Raw genomic sequence first — 18,474 nt, 5'->3', positions numbered from 1 at the left:
ATAATACGAAATATTCCGAGTGTATGCTTGGATGTTACCGCGGAGGCTGGCTGGTAAACAATGGCACGGGCGGCACATGTGAGGCTGGCTGAGGGCGCACATTGGACGCGTCTCAGACGAAAATCGGTGAGCGGGTTTTTAATCGGTATGCGCGGCAAAAATTTTGCGATTAAAGTAAGCGGTATGCGAAATAATCGCTATGTGATGCCATCGTTATGCGGGGGTCCACTGTACTCCGATATGGTAAACACAAGGAAATTAAAACTTCATCAGAGTACAAAACAAATTCCGGCCACAAAATAGAGCGAAAAACCAATGTCAAAGACCTGGGAGTGATCATGTCGGGGGATCTCACCTTCAAAGACCATAACATTGTATCAATCACAGCTTCTAGAAAAATGACAGGATGGATAATGAGAACCTTCAAAACTAGGGATGCCAAGCCCATGATGACACTCTTCAGGTCACTTGTTCTATCTAGGCTGGAATGTTGCTGCACACTAACAGCACCTTTCAAGGCAGGTGAAATTGCTGACCTAGAAAATGTACAGAGAACCTTCACGGCGCGCATAACGGAGATAAAACACCTCAATTACTGGGAGCGCTTGAAGTTCCTGAACCTGTATTCCCTGGAACGCAGGCGGGAGAGATACATGATCATATACACCTGGAAAATCCTAGAGGGACTAGTACCGAACTTGCACACAAAAATCACTCACAACGAAAGCAAAAGACTCGGCAGACGATGCAACATCCCTCCAATGAAAAGCAGGGGTCACTAGCACGTTAAGAGACAATACAGTAAGTGTCAGGGGCCCGAGACTGTTCAACTGCCTCCCAGCATACATAAGGGGGATTACCAATAGACCCCTGGCTGTCTTCAAGCTGGCATTGGACAAGCACCTAAAGTCGGTACCTGACCAGCCAGGCTGTGGCTCGTATGTTGGATTGCGTGCAGCCAGCAGTAACAGCCTGGTTGATCAGGCTCTGATCCACCAGGACGCTTGGTCACAGACCGGGCCGCGGGGGCGTTGACCCCTGGAACTCTCACCAGGTAAACTCCAGGTAATCACTGAAGAAGACTCCTTCTCCCCTCTCTCTTCCTCCTCCTCTGAAGCAATTTCTTCAGCTGTGGTCTGTTGCTGTTCCAGTTGAAGGTTTTGCAGCTCTTCAGTGGTTAGCTCTTCCCTGTGGTCCTCCATCAACTCTTCCACATCCTGGCCACTCACCTCCAACCCCATGGACTTCCCCAAAGACACAATAGATTCCACAACAGGCATAGGGTCATCAAGGTCAGCCTCAAACCCTTCAAAATCCTTGTCGAGGACACATTCTGGCCACAGTTTTCTCCAAGCAGAGTTCAAAGCCCTGGAGGTCACTCTGCTAGCCTTAAATTCACTAACAGCAATACTCGTTCCAGGCATTTTCTTTACGAGATCTGTATGCAACTGCCTTGCCTTTTCGCAAATGATAGACTCCACAACACAATCTCCCGCTAACTGTTTTTCATTGATCCACACCAACAACAACTTCTCCACATCTTCAGTTGTTTGTGATCTTTGTTTTGTTATTATATTTACCCCTTTAGCTTTCTTGATTTCTACTTTCTTTGCCAGGATGGAACAGATTGTTGATTTCGACTTCCCATATATCCTGGCAAGCTCAGCTAAACGTACACCACTTTCATATTTTTCTACAATCTCTTTCTTGAATTCTGTCGTGTGTCTCACCTTCTTTACCAAAGGGCTAGCACTAGGAACTTTCTTTGGGCCCATGGTGGCCTATTTCGCAGTCGCACTCAATAGTTAAGCACAAAAAACAATGGATTATTACAAAATGCTTCAGATGGACGCGCAAGGTGTTGCTCACTCAACCAGTGACAGAGCCAGACTGAGACACGTACACATGAATGGTGGTTTCCTGGGCAGGTGGATGCGTCTGATACATACGATTTCCGGGTGGAGGTACGAAATCTGGTCCAGAATTTCGCCAAAAAAGTGGTTTAAATCCGAAACGTACAATATTCGGTGAGTATGAAATCTGGAGTTCCACTGTACCTTACTTATACAGTGGACCTTCAGTTTTCATGTTTAATCTGTTTCAGAGGGACTGATGACAACAGAAATCGGCAAAAACTGAAGCCATTTTTCCCATAGGAAATAATGTTAATCCAATTAATCCATTCCAGACGCCCAGAAGTACACCTACCATCCGACTTACGACCTGCTTGACTTACGTCCACCCGACTTACGACCGGACTTTCGGCCATACGTTGGCAGCAGGGCTGGGCCGGCTGATGCATACCGCTGTACAATATTTGCCCGCTACTCCCGGCAACGCGCCACGCAGGCAGCATCACTTTGAGCTCCCCTGCCCTATCAGCAGCATCATACTGTATTTAACTGTACTAACTGGACAGTAAATTTCACCATGGCCCCTATGAGGAAGTCTGAATCTTGTGCTGGAGACTGTGGCAAGAAGGCAAGAAAGGCTCTTACTCTTGACAAGAAGATCAAAGTAATTAAGCAGTATGAGGATGGAAAAAGCGTCAACAGCATTTCTTGGGATCTTCACCTCTCCCACTCCACTGTGTCGACAATACTTAAGGATAAACAGCGCATCAAAGAAGCAGTGAAATCTTCGGCCTCTATGACATCAACAATTGTCACAAAGAAACGTGAAGGCCCAATTGCCGAGATTGAAAAAATGCTCACTGTTTGGTTAGAAGATTATCGGCAGAAAAAAGTGAATGTGATGCTTTCTGAAGTACAAAGAAAAGCAAAAAGTTTGTTTAACATGTTGAAACAACGTGCTGGTGAGGGGTATAATCAAGAATTTATTACAAGTGATGGGTGGTTTAGGAGATTTCGTCAGCGTTACCAAATTCATTATGTGGTAGTGAAAGGTGAGGCAGCTGCTTGTGACGAAGAAGGTGCAAAAAACTTTGTTGCTCAGTTAGATAATCTAATAAAAGAAGAAGGGTATTTACCAGAACAAATATTTAATGTTGATGAAACTGAAGAGTTAAGTGTGCTGAGAGGTGCGATTTTAAAATTGGCTAACAAACTTGAACTTGAACGTGTTGTGGATGACATTGAAGAACTTTTGACAGAAGTTAAAGAGTTAACGAATGAAGAACTCCTGATAATAGAAGAAGAAAGAAAAGCAGAAGAACAAAGACAGAAAGAAGACGAACAAAAAGAAGAGGAGCCAGAAAGGAAGTTCTCGGTGAATGAATTATCACAGTGTTTTTCATTGATAAACCAAGGGCTACAAAAATTAGAGAATATGGACCCTAACATTGAAAGGTTTGTTAATACTGAGAGAATGGTACAGGATGCAATGCGTCCATACAGAGACATTTATGATGAAAAGAAAAAAAGGAAAATTCAAACAAATCTCTGTATGTTTATCAAGAAGAGTGCTCCCACACCTCCCCCCACCCCTACCCCTTCAGAGGAAGAAAGCATAGAGGATCCCCAACCAAGCACTAGTGGGCTGTAAATGTGTCCCAATCCTTATCTGTATTTCATTTATACTGTATTTCAATATTTTGTACTTTTCTGATCATTCAGTTTCATTTATACTGTATTTCAATATTTTGTACTTTTCTGATCATGCAGTTTCATTTATACTGTATTTCAATATTTTGTACTTTTCTGATCATGCAGTTTCATTTACATATACAGTGGACCCCCGCATAACGATATTAATCCGTTCATGAGAGCTCATTGTTATGCAAAATTATCATTATGCGAATGAATTTTCCCCATAAGAAATAATGGAAATCAAATTAATCCGTGCAAGACACCCCAAAGTATGAAAAAAAAACATTTTTACCACATGAAATATTAATTTTAATACACACAAACTGAAAAAGGCATGCACAATTACATGACACTTACCTTTATTGAAGATCTGGTGATGATTGATGGGTTGGGAGGAGGAGAGAATCTTAATGTTTAGAAGGGGAATCCCCTTCCATTAAGACTTAAGGTGTCAAGTCCTTTTCTGGGGTTACTTCCCTTCTTCTTTTAATGCCACTAGGACCAGCTTGAGAGTCACTGGACTTCTGTCGCACAACATATCTGTCCATAGTGGCCTGTACCTCTCGTTCCTTTATGACTTCCCTAAAGTGTTTCACAACATTGTCAGTGTAATAGTCACCAGCACGGCTTGCAATAGCTGTGTGAGGGTGATTTTCATCCATAAAGGTTTGCACTTTCAGCCACATTGCACAGATTTCCTTAATCTTTGTAGTAGGCAACTTCTTCAATTTCTCTCTCCCCTCCTCCGAACCAGTTTCCTCAGGTCTGGCCTCTTGCTGTTGAAGTTGATCTAGCAGCTCATCAGTGGTTAGTTCTTCATTGTCCTCCTCCACCAACTCTTCCACATCATCCCCACTAACCTCCAACCCCAAGGACTTTCCCAATGCCACAATGGATTCCTCAACTGGCATACTCCTCTCAGGGTTAGCCTGAAACCCTTCAAAATCCCTTTGGTCTACACATTCTGGCCACAGTTTCTTCCAAGCAGAGTTCAAGGTCCTCTTAGTCACTCCCTCCCAAGCCTTACCTATAAGGTTTACACAATTGAGGATATTAAAGTGATCTCTCCAAAACTCTCTTAGAGTCAGTTGAGTTTCTGAGGTCACTACAAAGCACCTTTCAAACAGAGCTTTTGTGTACAGTTTTTTGAAGTTTGCAATAACCTGCTGGTCCATGGGCTGCAGGAGAGGAGTGGTATTAGGAGGCAAAAACTTCACCTTAATGAACCTCATGTCCCCATAAAGTCGCTCTGCCACATCTGTAGGATGACCAGGGGCATTGTCTAACACCAGGAGGCACTTAAGGTCTAATTTCTTTTCAGTTAGGTAATCTTTCACATTGGAGGCAAATGCTTGGTGTAACCAGTCATAGAAAAAGTCCCTAGTGACCCATGCCTTACTGTTTGCCCTCCACAGCACACAAATTAGCCTTGAGGATATTCTTTTGCCTGAACGCTCTGGAAGTTTCTGAGTGATACACTAATAAAGGCTTCACTTTGCAATCACCACTAGCATTGGAACACATCAACAGAGTAAGCCTGTCTTTCATAGGCTTATGTCCTGGGAGTGCCTTTTCCTCCTGAGTAATGTAGGTCCTGCTTGGCATTTTCTTCCAAAACAGGCCTGTTTCATCACAATTAAACACTTGTTCAGGTTTCAGTCCTTCACTGTCTATGTACTCCTTGAATTCCTGCACATATTTTTCAGCTGCTTTGTGGTCCGAACTGGCAGCCTCACCATGCCTTATCACACTATGTATGCCACTACGCTTCTTAAATCTCTCAAACCAGCCTTTGCTGGCCTTAAATTCACTCACATCATCACTAGTTGCAGGCATTTTTTTAATTAAATCCTGATGCAACTTCCTAGCCTTTTCACTTATGATCACTTGAGAGATGCTATCTCCTGCTATCTGTTTTTCATTTATCCACACCAATAAGAGTCTCTCAACATCTTCCATCACTTGCGATCTCTGTTTCGAAAACACAGTTGAACCTTTGGCAAGAACAGCTTCCTTGATTGCTTTTTGTTGCCCACAATAGTAGCGATGGTTGACTGGGGTTTATTATACAACCTGGCCAGCTCGGAGACACGCACTCCACTTTCATACTTATCAATGATCTCTTTCTTCATCTCTATAGTAATTCTCACCCTTATTCCTGTAGGGTTGGCACTAGAAGCTTTCTTGGGGCCCATGGTCACTTATTTTGCAGATAAAATCACCAAAAACACTGTAATAATACGAAATGTTCCGATTGTATGCTTGGATATTACCGCGGAGGCTGGCTGGTAAACAATGCCACCGGCGGAATATGTGAGGCTGGCTAAGGCCGCACATTAGACGCGTCTCGGACAAACAGCGTTGAGCAGGTTTTTTAGCGGTATGCGAGGCAAAATCTTAGCGATAAAATGTATCGGTATGCGGATTTAATGTTATGTAAGGCCAACAGTATGCGGGGGTCCACTGTACTGTATTTCAATGTTCTCAGAAATAAACAAATGTTTATGCTGTACACAGTGTTTCTCCTAAACCTTGCAGTATAAAATAGAGTACTAAAAGTATAAAAAGTATAAAAGCATAAAAAGTAAAGTAAAAAAGGAGATACTAAAATGAAACAATAAAATAAAATCATTACAATAAGTGTGATGTTGATACATGTATTCAGTAGTAAAGTTCAACTTACGTCCATTCCGACTTACGACCGATTGGTCGGAACCAAGCTCGGTCATAAGTCGGATGGCAGGTGTACAGTGGACCCTCAACCAATGGCTTTAATCCATTCCAGAGAGCTAGCCTTTAGTCGAATTAGCCGTTAGTCGAATTCATTTTCCCCATAAGAAATAATGGAAATAGAATTAATCCGTTCCAGACACCCAAAAGTATTAAACAAAATAATTTTTTTACATGAAATATACATTTCCCTATGCAGAAACAAATGGCAGATACAAAATAAACAATAATTAAATGTCACTTACCTTTACTGTGGAGTTGTTGATGAGTGATGTGCCAGCAGCAGGGAAGATTCAGGTGTTCTGTTGTTTGGAAGGGGAATCCCCTTCCATAAAGACTTCAGGTACCAAGTCCTTTGGTGGGGTTACCTCCCTTCTTGGTTTTTTAATGCCACTAGGACCAGCTTGAGAATCACTGGACCCCTGTCGGACAAAATATCTGTCCAGAGAGCTCTGTTTCTCACGTGCCCTTAGGATTTCCCTAAAATGGGACACAAGAGTGTCATTGTACATGTTGCCAATACGGCTTGCAACAGCTGTGACAGGATAAAATTCATCCATAAATGCTTGCACCTTTGTAAACATTGTACACATTTCCTTAATCCTTGACGAAGGCAACTTCCTCTGTCTCTCTTCCTCCTGCTCTGAAGCACATTCCTGAGCTGTGATCTGTTGCTGTTGCACCTCAAGCTCTTGCAGCTCTGCAGTGGTTAGTTCTTCATCGTCGTTCTGCACCAACCCTTCCACATCCTTGCCACAAACCTCCAACACTATGGACTTCCCCAGTGACACAATTGATTCCACAACTGGCATAGGCTCCTGAGGGTTAGCTCCAAACCCTTCAAAATCCCTCCATTGTACACATTGTGGCCACAGTTTCCTCCAAGCAGAATTCAAAGTCCTGCAAGTCACTCCCTCCCAAGCCTTACCTATAAGGTTTATGCAACTGAGGATACTGAAGTGATCTTTCCAAAACTCTCTTAGGGTCATTTGAGTGTCTGAGGTCAATTCAAAGCACTTTTGAAACACTGCTTTTGTGTAGAGTTTTTTGAAGTTTGAAATTACTTGCTGGTCCATGGGCTGGAGGAGAGGAGTTGTATTAGGAGGCAAAAACTTAACTTTTATGAAGTTAAACTCCCCTGCAATTTGCTCTTGTAAGTCGTGAGGATGAGCAGGAGCATTGTCCATTACCAGGAGGCACTTGAGTGACAATTTCTTTTCCAAGAGGTCGAAGAGGTAATTTTTCACAGTGGGGCCAAACACACCATAAAACCACTCCAGAAAAATTTCCTTAGTGACCCATGCCTTACTGTTTGATCTCCAAATCACACACAAATTACCCTTGATGATATTGTTTTTCCTGAAAACACTGGAAGTTTCAGAGTGATACACGAGTAAAGGTTTCACTTTGCAATCACCACTAGCATTACTGCATAACATAAGTGTGAGCCTGTCTGTCATAGGCTTGTGTCGTGGGAGTGCTTTTTCCTCCTGAGTAATGTAGGTCCTGTTTGGCATTTTCTTCCATAACAGGCCTGTCTTGTCACAATTAAACACTTGTTGGGGTTTTAAGTGTTCAGTCTCTATGTACTCCTTAAAGTCCTGCACATATTTTTCAGCCACTTTTTTGTCTGAACTGGCAGCCTCACCATGCCTTATCACACTGTGTATGCCACAATGATTCTTAAATCTCTCAAACCAGCCTTTGCTGGCCTTAAATTCATCAATATCATCACGTCAAGTATTAAAAACCACTGGAGACGAATGGTTTTTAATACTTGACGTGCTGTTGGAGTGTGAGCAAAGTAACATTTATGAAGGGGTTCAGGGAAACTGGCAGGCCGGACTTGAGTCCTGGAGATGGGAAGTACAGTGCCTGCACTCTGAAGGAGGGGTGTTAATGTTGCAGTTTAAAAACTGTAGTGTAAAGCACCCTTCTGGCAAGACAGTGATAGAGTGAATGATGGTGAAAGTTTTTCTTTTTCGGGCCACCCTGCCTTGGTGGGAATCGGCCAGTGTGATAATAAAAAAAAAAATCATCACTATTTGCAGGCATTTTCTTAATGAGATCATCATGCAACTGCCTTGCCTTTTCACACATTGACTGAGAAACACTATCTCCTGATAATTGTTTTTCGTTTATCCACACCAACAACAGTCTCTCCACCTCTTCAATTTTTTGCAATCTCCGTTTTGAAAACATACTTGCACCTTTCACAACAACAGCTTCCTAGATTGCCTTTCTGTTCGCCAAGATAGTAGTGATGGTTGAAAGGGGTTTGTTATACTATAGCCTTTCCAACTCGGACATACACACCCCACTTTCATATTTTTCAATGATCTCTTTCTTCATTTCCATTGTAATTCTCACCCTTTTTACCACAGGCTTGGCACTAGAAGCTTTCTTGGGGCCGATGGTGGCTTATTTAGCAGTTACAAGCACTAAAAGTGCTGGAATAATACAAAATATATTGCAGGTACACATGGGATTGACTGAAACGGCTTGTAAACACTGGCACACTGGCTATACATGGAGTCTTGGAGTGGCTGGGCCCACTCAGGCTGCGCTCTGGCTGCATGGACACGTTCAGGACGAAAGCCTTTAGACGAGTTTTTCGCCATTGGTAGAGCTAATTTTTTGACTCCAAAGAGCGCCGTTGGTCGATTTTGGCGTTAGTTGATGCCACTGTTGGTTGAGGGTCCACTGTATTAACAAAAAAAAATTTTTTTACCTTAAAGATAGATTTACATGCACAAAAGAATAAACATTCAACATGACACTTACCTTTATTGAAGACTGTTGTTGGTGGATGGAGAACAGGGAGGAGGGGAGAGGGAAGAGAGGTTATTCTTTGGAAGGGGAATCCTACTCCATAAGGACTCTAGGTACCAAGTCCTTATTCATGTTCACTTCCCTTCTTTGCTTTTTAATGTCATTAGGACCAGCTTGAGAGTCACTGCACACCTGTGGCACTAAATATCTGTCCCGAGAGCTCTGTTTCTGGTGTCTTTTCAAAATTTCCCTAAAATGGGACAAAACATTATCACTGTACATGTTGCCGACACGGCTTGCAACAACTTTGTTAGGGTGATGTTCCTCCACAAATCTTTCCATCCTACTCCACACTGCACAAATCTCCATTACTACCACCCTCTACCACCATTACTACCACCCTCTACCACCATTACTACCACCCTTTACCATCACTACCATCCTCTACCACCATCACACTCACTACCACCCTCTACCACCATCACAACCACTACCACCCTCTACCACCATCACTACCACCCTATACTACCATCACAACCACTATCACCCTCTACCACCACCACTTTCATATTTTTCTACAAACTTTTTCTTGAATTCTATCGTGTTTCTTACATTCTTTACCATAGGACTGGCACTAGAAGCTTTCTTTGGGCCCATGGTGGCTTATTTAGCAGTCACACACAATAAATAAGTGCCAGGACATGTTCACTCACCAAGAAACAACACGACACTGTTGTGTGTGGGAGGCAGCTTTGTGTGCGTGCTGGGCACTGGACAGGTTCCATACCATCGACGAAAATGGAGGAAATCAACGAAAATGGAACCAATATTTTGACGAAAAAATTCGGCAAAAACGGAAATCAGCGATAACAGAGATCGACTAAAAGGGAGGGTCCACTGTACCTATTTTAAATGTTTCTGAACTTTGTTTCTTACTCTGTGAAATTCATGGAGCACTGCAACATCTGGCCTCATTGACTTAAAACTTTTCAGTACATAATTGGTCTCTGCAATTGATACTGTCTAGTATCTCAGCAGTTATCCTAATCTCTTTCATTAGTGTAATATCATCATGCATTGTACTGAAGATGGTTCTAAGAAATTGCAAAGCTTCTTTTACATCTGTGCAACAACTTATTACAGACCAGTCACAGTTTTGCAGCTTATGTAAAGTATTAGTTTTTTCTGTGCTGTAGTTTCTAGGTGACCTTATTCTTATTGTCATACACAATACCCGTGTATTGTTCCAGTCACGGTAGTGTGCCTTTTTTGCTACTTATTGTCATATTGGTTCCCTAATGGTTTTTCTGGTTCAGTAGTGAGGATCTAATCAATAAATCTACATGAATGATGCCTGATAGATTTTCTTCATAGCAGTTACAGGAAGACCCTGCTTTACAGCACTTCCCTTTACCACATTTTGCTTACGCTGAGTTTTTCAATTATACCCATTCTTCATTTATTCAGACATCCTACAATAAATATATTTACCACTCACTATAGCTAATGATGAAAATATTTTAAGGTAAGTAATGTGTGTACTCTATAGGCCTTTTTTAGGGTTAGTTCTGTTGCTCACTTAATATATAATAGTGTAAATATGTTATCAAGTTTTTTTTTGAAAGTGAATAAGGGCTTTACAGTGATTTTTGCATTACAGCAGTAGCCTGGAAACTAACTTATTGTATAAGTGGGGCCCTCCTGTACAGAAGGACCCCACAGGCAGTGGCTGAAAACTGCATAATCTAGGTTGGTTCATTACATATTTGGTTGCCTATAAAGAACAAACAGGCACAATACGGTGACTGTGACATTATACAAATAGCCTGCATGTAGGAGGGAGGAGGATATGATGATGTTTCGGTCCAACTTGAACCATTTACAGAATCACACTAACAGAAAAGAGTGAGGTAACCAGTATATATAGGCGAGTGGAAACAGGACGGAAACAAGAGAAGGAAAAGAGTAAGTAGTGGTAGTGGTAAGGTAGGTAGGTTCCTCACTCCTATGTGCAGACTATTTGTGTAATGGATGCCAGTACTTAATCAGTTAGTCCTAGTATTGGCTTATATTATCTACATAACCCATTGTTTTGTTGAAAGCAGATGTTGTACTGAAGTCACCAAGTACAGTGAGCTCCTTTTTCATGATTGTCCAATTGTCTTCTGAACTGGAGGATTTGCTTCACTGGCTCAGAAGCCAACTGGACACTTAAGAATACGAGTACGGTAGCCTGTATTTCTACATACAGTACTGCACTGCACTGTAATTTTATAGTACTGTATAGTACATAATTAACAGTAATTGTACTTAGAGATGAATTGTAAACTGATATAATCAATTGTGATGACTCAGAATAGCTTTTATTCTGAATTAGAGGAACTGTAAACCTCTATTAGTGAAAATAATTTAGATGGCCAAGAAGACAGGCCACTGAAAGCAGACATGTCATGGACATGGCCATTTTGGCCACTACCAGCCAAATATCAGAGTCATCGGACTTGGTCTGATGCTTCAGAAAACAAATGGACACTACTGTTACATACAAAATCCATAATTATAGACCTATTTCCATTTTGGCTGATGCTTCCAACATTTGCCCAGCCATTTTTTTTTTTTTGTCTGAATTTCCCAAAATCCATTAAATGGAGGTCTGTTAATAAGAGGTTTTGCTGTATTATTGTCTCATAGTTGGACCCAGTTCTGGCCAGTACTCTTGTATTGTATTCCAGAAACTGATTTTAAGGGGAGGGTAGTAAATGGTTCCTATTAGTATGGGTTTCATCTTAGGAAGTAACACTTCAACCATAAATTCTCCAGATAGTTGTTATACAAACTGGGTCTTGAGTTGTAAGCCATGTCATTTCTTAGAGAATCACACACCCTTACCAATTTGTTCAGTTCTGTCAAATATTTTAAGCTGTAGCCTTGTATTTTGACTGTCTTCAGTCACTGTGTCATCTAAACAAGATTAGAAATGGAAATTACTGCAGCCTTTGATTTGTTTTCTAAGAGTCCAAAATTTTGACATTTTAGATGGAAGAGATTGCAGTATTGGCTTGCACTCCACACATTTTTAACTTCTTGTCAATACTTAATTTCTTATAATTAGTCTATGATATGAAGGCAGTACTCTTTACATAAATTATTTTTATTCTTGATTGTAATATACATTTCTCTCTCAGTTCTGGTACTGCAACCAGGCTAGTACCAAAACTGAGAGGAATGCACTATGAGGAGAGGCTATAAGAACTGAACGTGACAACTTGGGCAGAGAAAAAGGCAAGGCGAGACATGATTATGACAGACCAAATCTTTAGGGGAAATGATAGTGCACATAAGAACAGATTGAGTTAAGAAGACCAGGACACAAATGAAGGCTGAAGATAGATGAGCCATAGAAATGTAAGGAAGTACAGTGGACCCTTGACATTCGATATTAATCCGTTCCTGAGAGCTCATCAAATGTCGAAAATATCGAAAGTCGAATTAATTTTCCCCATAAGAAATAATGGAAATTAAATTAATCTGAGCAAGACACCCAAAAGTATGAAAAAATAAATTTTACCACATGAAATATTAAGTTTAATGCAATGGAATAATTACAATAACAAGAATAACAATATATTAATGACAAGAGAATAATTGACACTTACCTTTAACCCTTTGAGGGTCGACAGGCCCTCTCCGAGACTCGTTCTCAGGGTCGGCCAAATTTAAAAAAATTCTCTTATGAAAAGATAGAGAATCTTTTCCCGATCATAATGACACCAAAAGCTTAAAATTTGATGGAAAACTTACGGAATTATGCTCTCACGAAGTTAGCAGTCTCGGCGATGTTTACGCATCGGCGATTTGCCCACTTTGAGCCCCATTTTCGGCCAATTCCACTGTACTAGTCGGCAAAAAAAACATGAATATTTCGCTAGAACTCCACTTTTTCTATCGAATGAGTGCAAGAAACCACCCATTTATCAATTTCAACTATCCAGTACAGTGGTCAGAATATAGCAATTTTGCCAATCTCACACAAATTTCAAAAGATGCTCCGCTCAAGGAAGGTTCCTTGATGTTGGTGAGGGGCTCTTGATTTAGGGAATTGGATCTGTGCTCCAGTTCCCCGAATTAAACCTGAATGCCTTCCACATTTCCCCCCAGGCGCTGTATAATCCTCCGGGTTTAGTGCTTCCCCCTTGATTATAATAATTTTTTAGAAATTTATTTATTTAGAAATTTTAGCATACATACAGAGGTACAAAAAAAATACAGGTAAGAGCAGCATGCCAAAGCCACTTATATGCATAGCATTACGGGCTGGCTTAAAATTAACTTAAGATTAACTAAGCAATGATGAAATCAGTGATAAGACATTATTGTAAACAGATAACTATAAAGCACAAATGAGTATTACAAAGACAGGTCATATGGTTGCATGCATTGCTGTTCATTCAGTAGAATGGAGTATTCTGTTAGGTAGTGTATTTAAAAAAATAACAAAGTTAGATTGGGTCCTAGGTTTAACATTTATGTGATATAATTTTAAGGTTCAGTTATTCAGTATTTATTTGGTTTTGAGTGAGTAAGTGAACTTTGAGAAGAGACTTGAATTTATAAACAGGTAGTGTTTCTTTTATATTTACAGGTAATGAGTTCCAGATTTTAGGGCCTTTTATGTGCATTGAGTTTTTGCATAGCGTGAGATGGACACGAGGAACATCAAAGAGTGATCTGTGCCTTGTGTTATGGTCATGTGTTCTGTTGAGGTTGGCAAGGAGATGTTTGAGGGGAGGGTTAATATCAGAGTTAAGTGTTCTATGTATGTAATGGGTGCAATAATAAGTATGGATGTTTTGTATGGTGAGTAGGTTGAGTGTTTTGAATATTGGTGGAGTGTGCTGCCTGTAGTGAGAATTTGTTATCATTCTAACTGCAGCCTTTTGTTGGGTAATTAGTGGTCTGAGATGGTTAATTGTTGTTGAGCCCCATGCACAAATTCCATAGGTGAGATAGGGGTAAATAAGAGAGTGATAAAGGGCCAGGAGGGCTGACTGTGGAACATAGTACCATATCTTCAATAGTATGCCTACAGTCTTGGAAATTTTCTTAGAAATTTGTTGTATATGTGTATGAAATTTGAATCTATTATCGAGGTGGATTCCTAAGAATTTTCCCTCTGTTAGCTTTGAGATAGGTGATCCGTTTATCGTTATGTTAAGAGGTTCATCTGTAGCTCTGTTACCAAACTGAATGAAGTAGGTTTTGTCAATGTTTAGTGTAAGTTTGTTAGTCCTCATCCAGGTAGATATTTTCTGTAATTCGGTGTTTACAGTATTGGCTAGCGTGACTGGGCTCGGGTGAGAGAAGACGTATGTAGTGTCATCTGCAAAAAGTGTGGGTTTGAGTAATTGCGAAACATTTGGTAGGTCATTTATGTATAGGAGAAAGAGAAGAGGGCCAAGGACACTTCCCTGTGGGACACCAACTGTAACTGGTTGTGCGGAAGAGCTTGCCCCATTTGCGTACACATATTGGCTTCTGTTGCTGAGGTAAGACTTGAGGTAGTTGAGGGAGTGCCCTCTAATACCATAGTGTGACAATTTTACGTGGAGCAAGTCATGGTCAACTGTATCAAAAGCTTTACGTAAGTCAATGAAGATCCCCAGTGGGACTTCTTTTTTCTCTATTGCAGTGTATATATGTTCTAGCATGTTTATAATAGCATCATTAGTATTTTTATTAGGCCTGAATCCAAATTGGCAGGGGTTGAGAATGTTTTGGGAGATGAGGTAGGAGTAGATTCGTTTATGAATTAATTTTTCGAAGATTTTTGAGAGAGGGTGTAAATTGGATATTGGCCTATAGTTATTCAACTCTGTTTGGTCTCCTCCTTTATGGATCGGGGTGACCCTTGCTATTTTGAGAACTGTAGGGAAGGTGGAGGATTCAATGGATTTGTTAAAGAGTGTTGCAATGATTGGTGATAGTACTTGTGACGCTTTTTTGTATATAAAGGGTGGTAAGGTATTTAAATCTCCTGCCTTGTTTTTCAGTGCGTTGATAATAAGGGAGACTTCGTATGGGTTAGTCGGAGCTAGGAACAGTGTGTTCGGGTAGTTGCCAGTGAGGTAGTCATTTGGTGGGGTATCAGAGCTTGGGATTTTATTGGCAAGGTTTTGATCTATAGTGGAGAAGAAATCATTGAGTCTGTTTGCTGTTTCTGTTGGTGGGAGTTGGGGTTCATCTGATTTTGCTAATTTTATTTCGCTATGTCGTGATATCTTTTTTGTTCCCAGAATTTCTGATAGGGTCTTCCAGGTCTTTTTTATATCACCTCGTAAGTTGGATAATCTGTTCTCATAATACAATTTTTTTGCCCTTCTTATCAGGCTGGTTAGGATTGACGAGTAACGTTTCGTTTGGTCTCTGGTTATGTGACCCATTCTGTACTGTTTTTTATATCGGTGTTTTGTATTTATGGATTTGAGAATGCTGGGTGTTAGCCAGGGACTGTTCAGTCTCTTAGCTGTCATCTGTTTAGTTTTTTTAGGGCAGTGCTTGTTATAAAGGTATTGGGTCTTTTTTAGAAAACTATTAAAACATTCGTCAATATCTGTATAGATTTCTAGCTCTGCCAATTTCCGAATAGGGTCCAGAATAAACAAGAAAGACATTCCTGGCACTAAAATGACATTTCCTCTGTTCATTAGTCACATCTCAAGGCCCCTCTTATATTCTTTTGCTTTCCACTTTGAATTTTTATTCTCACAAAAAATAGAAGATTTACTGTTATGCAGACTACTGCATTAGTGTAAAAAATGGTATAAATAATATTGGCGCACTTGCAAAAGAATATTAGACTCACCAGTTGACGTGTATTGGACGCTTGGCATGATTTGTTTACTTTTGAACTTTGGTAAAAATCGAACATTTCTGCTACTTTGAGCTCAATTTCAAGGTACTTTTTATTGTAAAACCAGTCAAAATCATCAGAATTTCTGTAATATGTCTTCCATTCTATAAAATGAGACCAAGAAAACTAGAATACAACAATAAATACCATACGAAAATACAGTGCAAAGTCACTGTTTTATTCCAAAAAAACGATCAAAGTTTTTTTTTCTCATTATGCACTGTGTGCTGCAGGATTTTTTTTATACTGTGCACACTGACCACATAGACCCATTCTTTCATATGTAGGCCTACCAGCTTTCTCCCACTAGATTTGAGGGCGCTAGAATTTAGGCGTACTAGTACGTCAAAAACCCTGGGTCGTAAGCCGTACTAGTACGGCCGAAACCCTCAAGGGGTTAATGAAGATCTGGTGATGATTGATGGGATGGGAGGAGGGGAGAGTGTGGATGGTATTAGTCATTAGAAGGGGAATCCCCTTCCATTAGGTCTTGAGGTATCAAGTCTTTTTCTGGGGTTACTTCCCTTCTTCTTTTAATGCCACTAGGACCAGCTTGAGAGTCACTGGACTTCTGTCGCACAACATATCTGTCCATAGAGGCCTGTACCTCTCGTTCCTTTATGACTTTCCTAAAGTGGTTCACAACATTGTCAGTGTAATAGTCACCAGCACAGCTTGCAGTAGCTTTGTCAGGGTGATTTTCATCAAAAAAGGTTTGCACTTCAAGCCACTTTGCACACATTTCCTTAATCTTTGAAGTAGGCAACTTCTTGAATTTCTCTCTCCCCTCCTCCGAAGCAGTTTCCTCAGGTCTGGCCTCTTGCTGTTCAAGATGATCTAGCAGCTCATCAGTGGTTAGTTCTTCATTGTCCTCCTCCACCAACTCTTCCACATCCTCCCCACTAACCTCCAACCCCAAGGACTTCCCCAGTGCCACAATGGATTCCTCAACTGGCACAGGATTCTCAGGGTTAACCTCAAACCCTTCAAAATCTCTTTTGTCTACACATTCTGGCCACAGTTTTTTCCAAGCAGAGTTCAAGGTCCTCTTAGTCACTCCCTCCCAAGCCTTACCTATAAGGATTATACAATTGAGGATATTAAAGTGATCCTTCCAAAACTCTTTTAGAGTCAGTTGAGTTTCTGTGGTCACTACAAAGCACTTTTGAAACAGCTTTTGTGTACAGTTTCTTGAAGTTGGAAATGACCTGCTGGTCCGTGGGCTGGAGGAGAGGAGTGGTATTAGGAGGCAAAAACTTGACCTTAATGAAGCTCACGTCCGCAGAAAGTCGCTCTGCCACGTCTGAAGGATGACCAGGAGCATTTAAGGTCTAATTTCTTTTCAATTAGGTAATTTTTCACAGTGGGGGCAAATGCATGGTGTAACCAGTCATAGAAAAAGTCCCTAGTGACCCATGCCTTACTGTTTGCCCTCCACAGCACACACAAATTAGCATTGAGGATATTCTTTTGCCTGAATGCTCTGGGAGTTTCTGAGTGATACACCAATAAAGGCTTCACTTTGCAATCACCACTAGCATTGGCACACATCAGAAGAGTAAGCCTGTCTTTCATAGGCTTATGTCCTGGGAGTGCCTTTTCCTCCTGAGTAATGTAGGTCCTGCTTGGCAGTTTCTTCCAAAACAGGCCTGTTTCGTCACAATTAAACACTTGTTCAGGTTTCAATCCTTCAGCCTCTATGTACTCCTTGAATTCATGCACATATTTTTCAGCCGCTTTTTGGTCCGAACTGGCAGCCTCACCATGCCTTACCACACTGTGTATGCCACTACGATTCTTAAATCTTTCAAACCAACCTTTGCTGGCCTTAAATTCACTCACATCACCACTAGTTGCAGGCAATTTCTTTACCAAATCATCATGCAACTGCCTAGCCTTTTCACAAATGATCGCTTGAGAGATGCTATCTCCTGCTATCTGTTTTTCATTTATCCACACCAATAACAGTTTTTCAACATCTTCTAACACTAGCGATCTCTGTTTCGAAAACAAAGTTGCACCTTTTGCAACAACAGCTTCCTTGATTGCGGTTTTCCTGCTCACTATAGTAGAGATGGTTGATTGGGGTTCACTATACAACCTGGCCAGCTCCAACACACGCACTCCACTTTCGTACTTTGCAATTATCTCTTTCTTCATTTCAATAGTCATTAGCACCTTTTTTCTCAAAGGGTTGGCACTAGAAGCTTTCTTGGGCCCATGGTTACTTATTTTGCAGAAACAAGCACCAAAAACAGTGATAATATGGAATGTACCGAATGTATCCTTAGATGCGCGCACACTGGCTGGCTTGTAAACATTGGCACACACGGGGCAGTTCAGGCCACACGTGGACACGTCTCGTACGAATCGTATCAAATGTCGGGTTTTCCATCGAATGTCAAGGCGAAATTTTTGCGTTAAAATGCATCGAATGTCGTATTTATCAAATGTCAATGCCATTGAATGTCGGGGGTCCACTGTATTATTTTAGTCTCAGGGTGGCTGAAATAG

This window comes from Cherax quadricarinatus, chromosome 29, assembly GCF_038502225.1.
Source record: "Cherax quadricarinatus isolate ZL_2023a chromosome 29, ASM3850222v1, whole genome shotgun sequence".
Classification (NCBI taxonomy): domain Eukaryota; kingdom Metazoa; phylum Arthropoda; class Malacostraca; order Decapoda; family Parastacidae; genus Cherax; species Cherax quadricarinatus.
The sequence above is the reverse complement of the archived record's forward strand: the minus strand, read 5'-3'. Positions refer to the sequence as shown.